This window comes from Musca domestica, unplaced genomic scaffold (genome assembly GCF_030504385.1).
Source record: "Musca domestica strain aabys unplaced genomic scaffold, Musca_domestica.polishedcontigs.V.1.1 18, whole genome shotgun sequence".
NCBI classification, from domain to species: Eukaryota; Metazoa; Arthropoda; class Insecta; order Diptera; family Muscidae; genus Musca; species Musca domestica.
In genome coordinates this window covers 13,527,317-13,541,412 of record NW_026712238.1, presented here as the reverse complement: position 1 = coordinate 13,541,412, position 14,096 = coordinate 13,527,317, and the positions used below count along the sequence as shown (strand labels likewise).

Sequence of the window (14,096 nt, the reverse complement as noted above, 5' to 3'; positions counted from 1 at the left end):
GTCATGTGTCGAAAGAAGTCCCTAAAAGAGCTTCCATTCATTGAAGAAATGTAAAAGGCAGACACATTTTTCGTTTCCTTAAGAAACTGTGTGACAGATTTAAATTTTTTCATAATTACCGAAAAATCCCAATGAATTATAAGAGATGAATTAAAAATATAAGACAAGTGTATCGGTATTTTTAAAATTGCATTGCAATGTAACCTCAATGGAGGGGAAAAGCTCCTCCTTCTTCCAATTTTCTGTTTAAGATTTCCTGAAATCGCTAAACTTTAGGTATATAGTGCCTCTGAAAATATTACCGAAAGTAATACCAATGAGCGACCTACAATAGAATATTATGAAAAATATTTTGTAGGATATTTTGACTTGACCTCTTGAAAGGGAGCTATTTAATAATTTTTTTTTTGGAAAAAAGTACTAAAAAGCACATAAAAAGTGTTAAAATTTAGAAATTGGTAAAATCGGACCTAAATATATATGGCATAAATATTGTGACGTGCCAGGTTTGGACTATATTGGTTACTTCCCTTACTTTATGTAAGATATGTGATAATTTTTAATTGGACCGATATATCCCATCTTCACAGCAGATTTTGTGTTAGTAGAAATAATGGAATGTGTGAAATATGAAGAGAACCGGATGTTTATTTCGGATTTTATAATCGTTTTGATTATTCAAAATTTTGATACTTTGGGTGGGGGGGAGGTACCAGAAGTAATGATCCGATCTCTACTATCTTCATAACAGATCTTGTGTTGATAGAAATATTGTAATCTGTGTAAATTGGAAATCGGAGTCTTACATCAAATTTTATAACGGTTAAAATTATTCAAAACTTTGACCCTTTGTGAGGGAGGTACTTTATTGAGTGGACCGATATTGTCCATTTTGGCACCCGATTAGGATTTGCAAAGTTAGAGCAAAATCGGATTATCGTTTCTATTTCTGAGCAAAAAATATATTTTTTTGAAAATGTCGACCTTTTGTGGGGGAGGTACCAAAAGGAGTGGACCGATATTATCCAGCTTAACACCAGACCGTAGGTTAATATAAATATTGGGATATGTGGAATTTTAAGACAATCGGAGTCTTACATCACATGTTTTGAGAGTTCTTATTATTTAAAATTTTGGACCTTTTGTGAGGGAGGTACCAGAAGGAGTGGATCGATATTGCCCTTCTCCCAACTCGATCTAAGTTTGATAATAATATTACGATGTACCAAGTTTGGACAAAATCGCATACTCCGTTCGAGAGTTATCGTGTACCAGACAGACAGGCGGACGGGCATCGTTACTTCGTCTTCAAATGTGGTAAAACAGATTTGGTCCAAAGAGATGAGGCACGTTTTGGCCGTATCAAATGATATACATATATATCCTCTCTAGCCATATGGCTGAGGGTATAATAATAATTTTGACTTGACTTAAATTAAATTTAATCTTGACTTGACCCCGAAATTGTTAAACATTTTTTGAAAATAGGACCAGAAAGACTCCTTTGTTGACTCGCATGAGAATTTGAATTGTCAACCAATATAATCCTTCTATTGCTATAGGGAATATGAAAAATATCAAAATTTCACAAAATGTGGAAGATTTGAGGTTATTTACCATATTACTGCTCGATGTAAACTTTCAAAACCCTGCTACACCTGTCTTCTATGTTTAGCTTTGCTTGCATATCTACTAAGATTTTCCGGTAATTAAAAATTCATTAATTTTTTCATAACCTTTCAAATTATACGTATAAGTACCTGTGAAACGTATACGCCACGTTAACGTTCATTCATTCGTACATCTCTAACATTTGAGAAAAGCTCTTTCTTTCAACCACAACAAAAAGCTTTGCTTCTTAACAGCTATTGCTGTAAACCCACACACGTGAAATCAGCGAACCAACCAACCAAACACAACTTAAACGTCAAACATCCAACATGTTACGGTGCAGTAACAACCTCTAGCGGCAATGATGCGGATATTGTTGGCGATTGGGGCAACATGTAAATGATGCTCTGGAAATGTGTGCTCCGAGATGTATGGAAATAAAGAAGGGAAAGAAAGTAAAAAACAAAAACAGAGCACAAAAACACATGGTGAGCACCTCATCGGTTGACACACATACAAGCTGAGTAAGAGAATGGAGGTTGCCATTGGGGATTGAATAGTAATACTAAAAGGTTGATTCAGAAGCGACCAAAAATGAAATATAGTCTAATAAACTGAACGCAGCTTACAAAACTTTATTAATGGAGAAAAATTCTTGAAAACTTTTCCAGTTTTTTCTTGCCTAGAATTGAAAAAATTAATAATTTTCTGGTTAGTTTTATTTCGCGTTTTGAAGACCAGAATTGACCGTCTTAATCGTGCGATTTAACACCCTGAGATTTTTTACTTTGGGTATAAGAATCAAGGTTGGAAAGTCAGTTGGATATATGAAGGTAGTTTATGGCTATAATTTTCGTATAGGCTGAACGGATGAAGCTGGAATTTTGAAATTTGGGGTGCCTCTGGATGGTAGGTTTGTGATAAAGAGGTGGTTTGGGAATTGTGTAATACAAGTGAATTGAAAATACTAAATAGTACTATATTTCGTACAATTTGGTATTTCGTGAACTGATAATGCTTCAAATCTGAAATCTTGTTTAGGGTCGCTTGTCATGTGTAGCTTGGACACATGGAAGTGGCTTCGGAAATGTTACTATAATTGTACGAAAAGTACTGTACAGGGTGAAATAAAAAAACTGCAGCCAACTTCAGACTGCTGTCATTTCTAAGCCATTCGTCCGACAGCTGTTGAAATTATTCCAGTGACAGTTCATTATATTGTTTAGAAGCGTACAAAAGCATTTTGGTGAGAATTTTCCAGAAAAAAAATTATTTGCGATTGAATTTAAGCGTGATAGTGTGATTTCTTTATATTTGGCTGGAAAACCACATGTGGCTCTCGTTAGAGAACTCCAGCATTTACATGTAAATAAATCTTTTGTGTCTCGTACCATCGCTCATTACCGTAATATTGGTAGCGTAGCCCGACGTCAAGGAAGTGGACGGAAGAAAACAGCAACATCAGCGGAAATGGTTCGAAAAATAAGGAAGCGACTCGATCGAAACCCGCGTCGCAGTGGCCGAAAAATGGCCCGTGAGTTGAACATATCGCAATATTCCATTCGGCAAACATTGAAAAATGAGTTCGGGGTAAAGCCATTGAAATTCCAAAAAGTGCAAGAACTTACACCGCAACAGAAAGAAAATAGACTAAAAAGAGCTAAAGAGTTGATTCGCTTGACCGAAAGTGTTGAACTGCCGAATTTGGTTTTCTCCGCTGAGAGAACATTCGTAGTCCAGATCAAAAACAAACAAACAAAATGATCGTGTTAACTTGCCAAAGAGGTCAGCTGAAAACGTGCACCTTCGGTTGGCCACCAAAACTCAAGCGCCGCCCATAGTGATGGTGTGGGCCGCCATAACAGCCGATGGTCGCTCTCCACTCGTATTAATCGACAGTGGCATGAGAATAAATGCCGAATATTATCGCGAAAATATTCTGAATGGTGTATTAAGTCTTGGGCACGCAAACATTTTGGCCGCAGACCTTGAATATTCCAACAGGACTCAGTACCATCGCACTCAGCACGCGTTACCCAAGAATGGTTACAAAATGAGGTTCCTCGCTTAATTTCTAGCGCACAATAGCCACTAAAATCTCCGGATACCAATCCGTTGGACTATTTTATCTGGAGTAGTTTGGAAAGCAAGGTTGGCACTAAAATACCAAAATATCGATCACCTCAAGCTAGCGCTTCGCCGGGAATGGGCCAAAATACCGCAGATCAACATTCGGGCAGTGTGTGACGGTTTCATTGGCCGTTTGAAGGCCATAATTCGGGCCAAAGGTGACCAATTCGATCAAATCTAAACTTATTCTAAAATTTGATGCTATTTTCGAAATTTTTTGCTTTTATTCAATTAAAAAAAAAATGTGAAAATTATGCCGTTCGACTTTGTTGCAGTTTTTTTAGCTCACCTTGTATTTGTGTTCTGATTGTGGAGAAGTATTTATTTATTTATTTTTTTTTTTTTTGGAAGTCCCTTATTTTTGAGCCGAACACCCGAGATACCGACTTTTACTTTTAAGTTATACATAAAATGTCTACATGGTTTAGTAAATCGCTATTACGATGGAGCACATTTTTGAACGTATCGAGTATATGCTCTCTTTAAACTCACGGTATAATAACGCTGTGTCCTCTTATAGGCAACTGTACCAAACCATGGCTGGCATATCTCTTTTTCATAGTAACCCTGCTGATAAAAGACACAATTATTTATGCATAGACCCGTTATTATTCGTTTTCTTTTTTTTCTCGCAGGAGTATCCCGCTCGAATTTGAGTGAATTTTATGAGATACTCAAATTCGAGCGGCAATTCCAGAGCTCTGCATAGAATACACTAAACACTTTATTAAAGTAACTTGTTCTAGCACAACAACTTAAATATATAATATTGTAGAAAACCTCCATTCAATCCGTTCTAAATTGCTACAATCTTTTTTTGGTCGAAATTTTCCAAAACGGCAACACCGAATAGAAATGCTTTCCGCATCAAGCCATAACAAACAATAAAAAACGCAAGAGTAGCTGAGAAAAACACGCACATTGCCATGCGAGAGAGAGAGAGAAGAGTAAATAATAAATAATAGAAATCGAAATCAAAATGAGAGCTTCAACTAAAGTGGGATAACTGAAAAGCTGGATGGATGGATGGATGGTAGGCAGAGAATCAAAAACAAAAACAACAATAACAACAACGACAACACCACAACGAAAAATTGTTTCACTATGGACACGGACGGAGAGCTCATTAAAACCTTAGAACACGTCTGGCACGGACGTCAGTTGCAATTGAAAATTTAACCAGATAACTTTGGTCGTTTAGTCGGGTCAACGTTGCTGTCATTATTTGTTACTGCTGTTATTATTGTTGTTGTTATTAAAACTGTCAAATTAAATACTAAAAAAAAAAGAAACGATTGAAGTTATCCTTTGTAAAAGGAATCTAAAAAAGATACAAAAAATACCCCCAGTGCCATAACCAAAAAAAAAAAGAAAACACAGGACATACTTCAAAGGTTTTCAAAACAAAACAATAAAAATTCTGTGCTGTCCAAGTGTCCTGTCCTAATCTGTCCTCTCATCTAATGAATGCCTGAAAATAATTACAAAACTCAAATCGCAAATTAAGAGCAGATCCTGGAAATAAAAGTGCATTTTTTTTCGTCCTCCTGTTAGTTACGACGAATGTAAATCCACGAAGTTTTACCATTTATGAAACAAAAAACACAGAGAAAAAAAGCGAAAGCAAAAGGAAAAACAAATAGAAGTGCGTTAACACAATTTGACACAGATTCTGTTGTGATTTATTTCTTCCTACATTTTTTGGTTTGAAGTAAGTTTTCCAAGTGAAGTTGGAGAGAAGAAAATTTCCCTAGATTTTCACCAAAAAAAAAAAAAAAAAAAAAAACATCTCGGCCAAATGTTGTGCACGTGTAAAGTGAAAGAAAGAAAAATAACCTTGAAAAATAGTACATTAAAGAAGGATAATAATAAAAAAAAAGAAAAAAAGAAAAGAAAACATCGACAAGACAGGAAACGTTAAATTTACAATTTAAGACCAACGCTATCTGGTGATGATGTTGGAGGTGGTGGCACCACCAGCTCAACAACAACAACACCTCATGTCGTTGACAAACAAACCAAAAAAAATACAATTTTTAAAAGAAAATAAAAAATAATGATGGAAAACAAAATCCCCAGAAAACAATGTGTGAATAAACAATGCCTTCCCTCCACCACCCCACCACCCCTTCGCCCGTTCAGCTGTATTATTTAATACGGCGTCGACACCTTCTATAGTTGTTGCTGTTGTCTGTTGTTTAATTCGCAAATAATTTTCCTTCTTTCGTTTGACTTTCTTGCCGAGCCATGACTTTGAGAGCATCAAAAGACATTTTCATAACAACTTTGGTTCTACCAAAGTGAGGGCCAAAAAGGAATAGCTATAGTATGTTGTTGTCGTTGCTGCTTTGGGTAGTTATGTTCGAAAATTATCTTTGCAGCCTTTTCTGAAATGATATGTATAATTTCAAGTCTTCTTTGTTGTTGTTGTTGTGCACTCATGTTGCAGCGGCATGTTGTTATAGAATAGAGTTTTAGGTATTTTTTGCGGAATTTAAAGTATTTCCTGGTTATCGTTTCAAGGTCATGCCATATTAATAAGGATTTGAGAACAGTTTTTCTCTCTAAAATTACATTCTAGTACCCCAGGAACCACCTAAAAGCCATATCGGTTGAAAAATGTGGCCAAACCTCTTGCAATAACTTAAGTCAGGCGTATCTTTACCACTGTGCCATAAATTGAACCTATATTGCTAATTTTTTATACCCTCCACCATACTATGGAGGGTATATTAGTTTTGTCATTCCGTTTGTAACTCCTCGAAATACTCATGTCAGACCCAACAAAGTATATATATTCTTGATCAGCGTAAAAGACGATTTAGCAATGTCCGTCTGTCTGTCTGTCCGTCTGTCTGTCTGTTGTAATCACGCTATCTTTCGAACAAATTGAAATAGAAGGCTAAAATTTTACACACATGTATATTTTGCCAGTAGGCAGGTTAAGTTCGTAAATGGGCCATGTAGGCCCAAGTTATCATATAGCCCCCATATAACGGTACCTCCCGATATTCGGTATTTTGATGATTTTAGCGACATTATTCACCGGAATTGTTTCAAATTTGACATTTGAAGTCCGTAATGGATACTACAGCCTAAGACAGAAAATAATCTGTGTAGGTCCACGTCTTCGTATAGCCCCTATATAACGGTACCCCCCGATATTCGGTATTTTTGATGATTTAGGCGACATTATTTACCGGAATCGTTTCAAAGTTGGCATTTGAAGTTCGTAATATATGCTGTAGCATAAAACAGAAAATGGGCCACGAAGACGTGGACCTACGTCTTCGTATAGCCCCGATACCGTACCCCCCGATATTCAGTATTTTTATGATTTTAGCGACATTATTTAGCGGAATCGTTTCAAAGTTGGCATTTGAAGTTCAAAATAGATGCTGCAGCATAAAACAGAAAATGGGCCATGTAGGTCCACGTCTTCGTATAACCTCCATTTACCGTACCCCCCGATATTCGGTATTTTGATGATTTTAGCGAAATTATTTACCGGGATTGTTTCAAATTTCGCATGTGAAGTTCGTAATGGATACTTCAGCCAATGTCAGAAAATTGTCTGTGCAGGTCCACGTCATCGTATAGCCCCCATATAACGGTACCCCCTATATTCGGTGTTTTGATGATTTTAGCTACATTATAAACAGATTTTTCTTCAAGTTTCGCAATTAAATATTGTAAAAACTTATGACAAAAGTTGCCTATGCAGGTCCAGGTCGTCGTATAGGCATTCGGTATTTTTAAGATTTTAACAGAATTTTTAACGGATTTTATTTTATTTTTTTTTTTTTTTTGGAAATTGTCAAATTTGTACCAAATGGTGGAGGGTATTAAAAGTTCGGCCCGGCCTAACTTACAACTTTTTTACTTGTTTTTGCTTGTACCGTTCCTACATAAGGACTCAAAATATCAAAATTTGCCAACATTGAAAATATGAATAAAACATAAGAAATGCTAGAAATCGGGGTTTATCCTTACATAGAGGTCACACCGAAAAGTGGACCAAAGTGGCACATTTTTTTAAATTAATTATTATTGAAATAACGCAATGACCTCTATATAAGTTTTTTTTGCGGAATTTAAAGTATTTATTGGTTATCGTTTCAAGGTCGTGCCATATTAATAAGGCGATATTTATAAAAACAAGTTAGCAAGTTTCAGTCGGTGTTCCGACAGATGTAAATCATTAGAATTTGATCACTTTCCTTGATACTTACTTTTTGGGGAAAAATGGAAAAGGGAAAAAATATTCTAGATCAATATTTTTTCAGTTATTGCAAAAAAGTTCCCCAGGAACCAGCTTAAAGCCATATCGGTTGAAAAATATGGCAAAGCTTCTTGCAATAATTTAAATCAGGGGGTATCTCTACCGCTGTACCATAAATTCAACTTATATTGATAATTTTTTGCTTGTAGCGTTTCTACATAAGTACCCAAAATATCAAAATTTGGCAATATTGAAAATATGATTAAAACCTAAGAAATGACAGAAATCGGGGTTAACCCTATATAGAGGCCATACCAAAAGTGGACCGAAATGACAAATTTTAAAAAATTTTTCAAAGCTCTATATAAAATGTTGCTAAATATATATTAAAATATAGGTTACCTTTGTAAATAGTCAAGGCTATAGAATGGCTTTGGGACAAGAATCCGAAAAACTTTTGGAGCACTATTAAATCCTTGGAACTTCCCATAACCCCGGCTGGCATTTGGCCGATTTCGTTTTTGAAATAATGCCATACAGTCACTCAAAATATTGCCTTTGACTTTTGCCCTATATCTATGACCTCTTTCGTTCTAATCAGCATTCCGATAGCCATTAAAAATGGTAGGCTTCTGTCCTGTCCTAAACTCTAATCTCATGCAAAATTCCATGTCTATTGGTCTTTAGTTGGGACCTGTAGTGCAACTGTAAAATTTGATACATTTTGAGTTTTTGGTGCATTTTAACCCCTAAATATTTTGGGAACCACTTCAAAAACAACAGCCTTCTATAATGACCCTAACCTTGATTCCATGCTAAATTTCATGTGGATCGGACGATAATAGTATTGTAGGGTGTAAAAATGTTTCAAGTCAAATGGAAATGAAAAAATATAAAAATATAAGAAAGTCTTAAAGTCGAGCGGGGCCGATTTTATGATAACCTACTCCACTTTGCTAATTTGGTAGAGCTCCGCATAGCAATTAAAAGTTTTTATGGGAGAATTCAATCATACACCCTATGATTATAATTATAATTTAAAGTTCAAAGGACTAAATATGCCGAAGCATTTGTATCTTTTAAATTTGGACTTGTATTGCCCATTTGGTGCACAATTAATTTGAAATCGGACGAAGTTATATATGGGAGCTATATCCAAATCTAAACCGATCTCGTTAAAATTTAGCAAATGTATTTCTGAGCTGTATTTGACATATTTCCCTGAATATCGTTCTTACGGAGTGCATATTACGGCTGTGGATAACATATATAATAAATCGGATGAATAGTATATATGGGAGCTATAGCTATATCTGAACCGATCTTCATCAAATTTGACATACTAGCTTCTAGACTCAATTCGGTCGTAAGTGCCAAATTCTATCCCACTTGGGCAAATATTAGACATTTGGTGCACAATAAAAAGTAAATCGGACGAAGTTATATATGGGAGCTATATCCTAATCTAAACCGATCTCGATAAAATTTAGCATATGTATTTCTGAGCTGTTTTTGATATATTTCCCCAAATATTGTTGTTACAGAGTGCATATTACGGCTGCGGAGGACTAAAATAACGATTCGGATGAACAATATATATTGGAGCTCTAGCTATATCTGAACCGATTTCGATCAAATTTGGCATGCTTATTTTCAGGCCTAATTTGGTTGTATGTGCAAAATTCCATACCATTCGGGCTGATATTACACGTTTGGTGCACAATAAAAGGCAAATCGAACGAAGATATATGACAGCTATATCTACATTTTAGCCGATTATCTCCAATTTCAATAGGGTTCGTCCTTGGGCCAAATAAATGATTTGTGCAAAATTTCCTCTAGATAGGACAATAAATGCGAACCGTATTTTGTTTACAAAAATACATGGACAGACGGACGGACATGCATAAATCGACTCAGAATGTGATTCTATGCAGATCATCAAAAGGAACTATGGGTCTATCTCGTTTCCTTTTGCCCGTTACAAAAATATGCACAATGAAATAATATCCTGACCACCTTGTGGTGTTGGGTATAAAAAGCAAAAAGTACCAGAAATCAGGATTTATCGTATATATGTAGAGGCCATACCAAAAAGTACACGAGAGGACAAATTTTTTAAATAAATTATACTTGAAGTAACCCAACGTAAGCTGTATAGTTTTCAAAGCTCTATGTAAAATGTTGCTAAATATATATTAAAATATATGGTCCTTTTGTAAAAAGTCAAGGCTTAAAAATTAGGCTTAGGAATCTGAAGCTACAAACCGAGTAATATTAAATCCATTTGGAATTTCCCATAAAGCTGGCTGGCATTGTGTCGGCTTTCATTCTAATCAGCATTCTAAATAATTTCACACAAAACTTGTGGGTCATTTTATTCGCAAAATATAATCCGATGACCATTAAAAATTGTAGAAAATACATTTTGTCGTTTTTCAAGAATTTCACTTGATTATTCCGGAATTTTTCGATCTCATCACGTACTCTTCACATTTCTTTTATTATGGAACAATTTTAAATTGACAAATATCCTACAGTTTTTGTTATTTTTAACATTTTAGAATTGAGTGACTTCAATATTCTCACTCAAACCCCTGAAACGATATAGACGACATCTGTTGATCCAAATTTTTTCGAAGATACACGGTGAGAGCATTTCGTTGTCTATATTTGCATTTGTCTATGCCTGTAGGGCGACTGTAAAATTAATTTTTGGTCCATTTCAACATCTACATATTTTGTAAATATCTTCAAAGCCTTCTATTATAACCCTAACTCCAAGCAACATTTCGTGAGGATCGAAACATAATAGTATTATAGGGTGTACAAATTTTTTTCAACTCAATTTAAAAATATCAATCAACAAAAAAGTAAAAAAGCTGTATGTCCGGCCGGGCCGAATTTTGAATACCCTCCACTATTTTGAAAAAATTTGGCAATTTTCAGTATCTATTACGAACTTCAAATACCAAACTTGAAACAATAATGTCGCTAAAATCATCAAAATACGGAATATCGGGAGGTCCCGCTATTACGGGCTATACTAAAACGTGAACCTACATGACCCATTTTCAATACCAAAAGACCTGCAGACATAATATACGCTCCGATAAAATTGTAATAACCTACTTCATTTTGTTCGGAAGCTAGTGTGGACTGTCATTGGTCATTTAGTGCACAATTAACCCGAAATCGGTTGAAGATATATATGGGAGCTATATCAAAATTTGAACCGATTCTCACCAATTTCAAGAGGGTTCGTCCTTGGGCCAAACAAACATTGTTAGGAAAATTGGTTAAAATGAACCACAAACTGAAAAATGTCCTGATTTTGCAGTTGCTCTACAGGTCGCAATTATAGACCAATCGACGCGGACGTTAGCATGGGGCTAGAGCTTAGGACTGGGCAGAGGTCTTACAATTTTGATGGTAATCGGATAATATTTAGTGGGTAAAACATTTGTTCTAAATAAAAGTCAAAATTTTCATTAAACCACGAATATTTTTAATCCCGGCGAAATCACAAATAGACGAACAGGTCAATTCAGACCGTTACGTCGTAGATACCAATAGTAAATTTATCGGGTATATAGCGAAATATATACAATGTATATATACAAAGGAAGGGGATGTTAGCTAGAATGCTTATATCTCAAGACTGGCTGAACTGATTTGAATTTTGTCAATTCAGAATGTCCTGTTGGCATTAAATAATAAAATCTAAAAAATGATAAAAAGATGTCAATAATGATGTTAATATAGATTTTGTGGAATTTTGAGATTTTTTTATCGCATGCGATTTTTTCAAATTTGACTAATAAGTACATTTTTTAAAAATTTTCCACCTTACAACACAGGTTGGAGTTATTATATACAGATTGCACTTATCGTCCGATCCTCACAAAAGTGGTCATAAAGGTAGGGTTAGGCTAAGAAGGGCTAGGGCTATTGTTGTTTAAGTTTTCCGCAATATATTTATGGATTAAAATGGACCAACAACTAAAAATGTTCCTGATTTTGCAGCCGTTATAAAGGTCACAAATAGAAACCAAAGGACACGAAATCTCGCATGAAGTTAGAGTTTAAGACAGCGAGTAGAATGGATCACCATTTTTATGTGAAAATAAATAGCAAAATTTCCATTCTACCGAAACGCTGAAAATACCTTACTGGCGAAATCCAAAATACACAAATGGCAAACTTCTGACTTTTATACCCTCCACCATACTATGGAGGGTATATTCATTTTGTCATTCCATTTGTAACTCCTCGAAATACTCATGTCAGAGCCAACAAGGTATATATATTCTTGATCAGCTTAAAATTCTAAGTCGATTTAGCCATGTCCGTCTGTCTGTCTGTTATAATCACGATATCTTTCGAACGAATTGAGATAGAAGGCTAAAATTTTGCACACATGTTTATTTTTCTAGTAGGCAGGTTAAGTTCGTAAATGGGCCATGTAGGTCCACGTTTTCATATAGCCTCCATATAACGGTACCTCCCGACATTCGGTATTTTGATGATTTTAGCGATATTATTCACCGGAATTGTTTCAAATTTGGTGTTTGAAGTTCGAAATGGATACGACAGCCTAAGACAGAAGATGGGCCATATAGGTCTAGGTCTTCGTACAGCCCCCATATAACGGTACCTCCCAACATTCGGTATTTTGACGATCTTAGCGACATTATTTAACGGAATTGTTTCAAATTTTGGTATTTGAAGTTCGTAATGGATACTACAGCCTATGGCAGAAAATTGTCTATACAGGTCCACGTCTTCGTATATCCCCCATATAACGGTACCTCCCGTAATTCGGTATTTTGATGATTTTAGCGACATTATTCACCGGAATTGTTTCATATTTGGCATTTGAAGTTCGTAATGGAAGCTACAGCCTGTGACAGAAAATTGTTTATACAGGTCCAGGTCTTCGTATAGCTCCTATATAACGGTACCTTCCGATGTACGGTATTTTGATGATTTTGGCTACATCACCGTTTAACTAAAGTTAAACGATGCCTAAACAATGCCTATGTAGGTGCACGTCGTACAGGCCCAAATACAACGACTATATTCGGTATTTTTAAGATGTTAACAAAATTTTTGGCGAATGTTATCTTTTTCGAAAATTTTCAAATTCGTTCTAAATGGTGGAGGGTATTCTAAATTCGGCCCGGCCGAACTTACTGCTTTTTTACTCGTTTATGCTGATTTCGTTGACGAATATCGCTGACAAGCTAATAGCAAAATATTTATGGGTTCAAATGAACCAAAAAAAAATCTTGATCACTCAAATGAAACCAATCGACGCGGAATTTTGCATGAGAAGAGAGATTGTATTGATTGTATTTGGCCGTAACTAACAGCACGAATATTGGGCAAATGCCACTGGTCACTAAGAGTAATATCTGGGCAGTGCTCTATGACATAATTTCAAAAGCAAAATCTTCCACAAAGGATTTGGACTAAGGGGACTTTTTTTTCAAAATGTTGACTATTTTTAGGAGGTACCAGAAGGAGTGGGTCGAATTTAACCTTGACGACTTTAACGTAAATATTGCAATGTGCGAAATTTCCACCAAATCGGATATCCTTAAGAATTTTCAGAGGAATTAGGGAGAGACACGCGAATTTTCCATATTTGACAACAAATTTATTAGAGGATGTTAAGAGTTACGACTAAATAAGTTACACCCTTCGCCAGCCAGTCAGTCTGAGGTTATATATATGTATGGGGAACTTTATAAAGATTGTTTTGTGGATATGAAACTTTCCAAGGGTATCCTACAGATAAACGAACTGCTGTAGACATTATAAGAGACTTTTCAAACGAGTTCCTATTTTATATGTGTTCTGTAAAATTTGTTATTTCTAATATCTTATAACTTTTTTAAAAGACATTTATGGACCTATGGATGAATCAGAAGTTCCCTGAATAGGGATTTTTCATTTTAAAAACTACTATTACACCCTTGGGACCCAAGTATCCACTACCATATTATTATCATCAAAAACTTTCGATTATTTCCCAGTCTATAGTATCCACTCTTAACATTCTCTTGACACATTCTTTTCTTTTGATTCCTTTCACATGTCCTTTTCAGAGTTTGGACACAACACACAA

At 35.4% G+C, this 14,096-nt stretch overlaps 1 protein-coding gene across 2 annotated transcripts in view; it reads left to right on the top strand.

The window, feature by feature from the left end:
• Positions 1-4,857: 4,857 nt before the first annotated feature.
• LOC101889849 (uncharacterized) overlaps positions 4,858-14,096 on the top strand; it is a 93,128-nt gene continuing 83,889 nt past the window's right edge. The window contains exon 1 of one of the 2 annotated variants that reach the window (XM_011298260.3): positions 4,858-5,452. The gene's annotated coding sequence lies outside the window, so the exon portion shown is untranslated. The remainder of the gene's footprint in view (positions 5,453-14,096) is intronic. The other variant, XM_005177480.4, reaches the window with a different exon arrangement.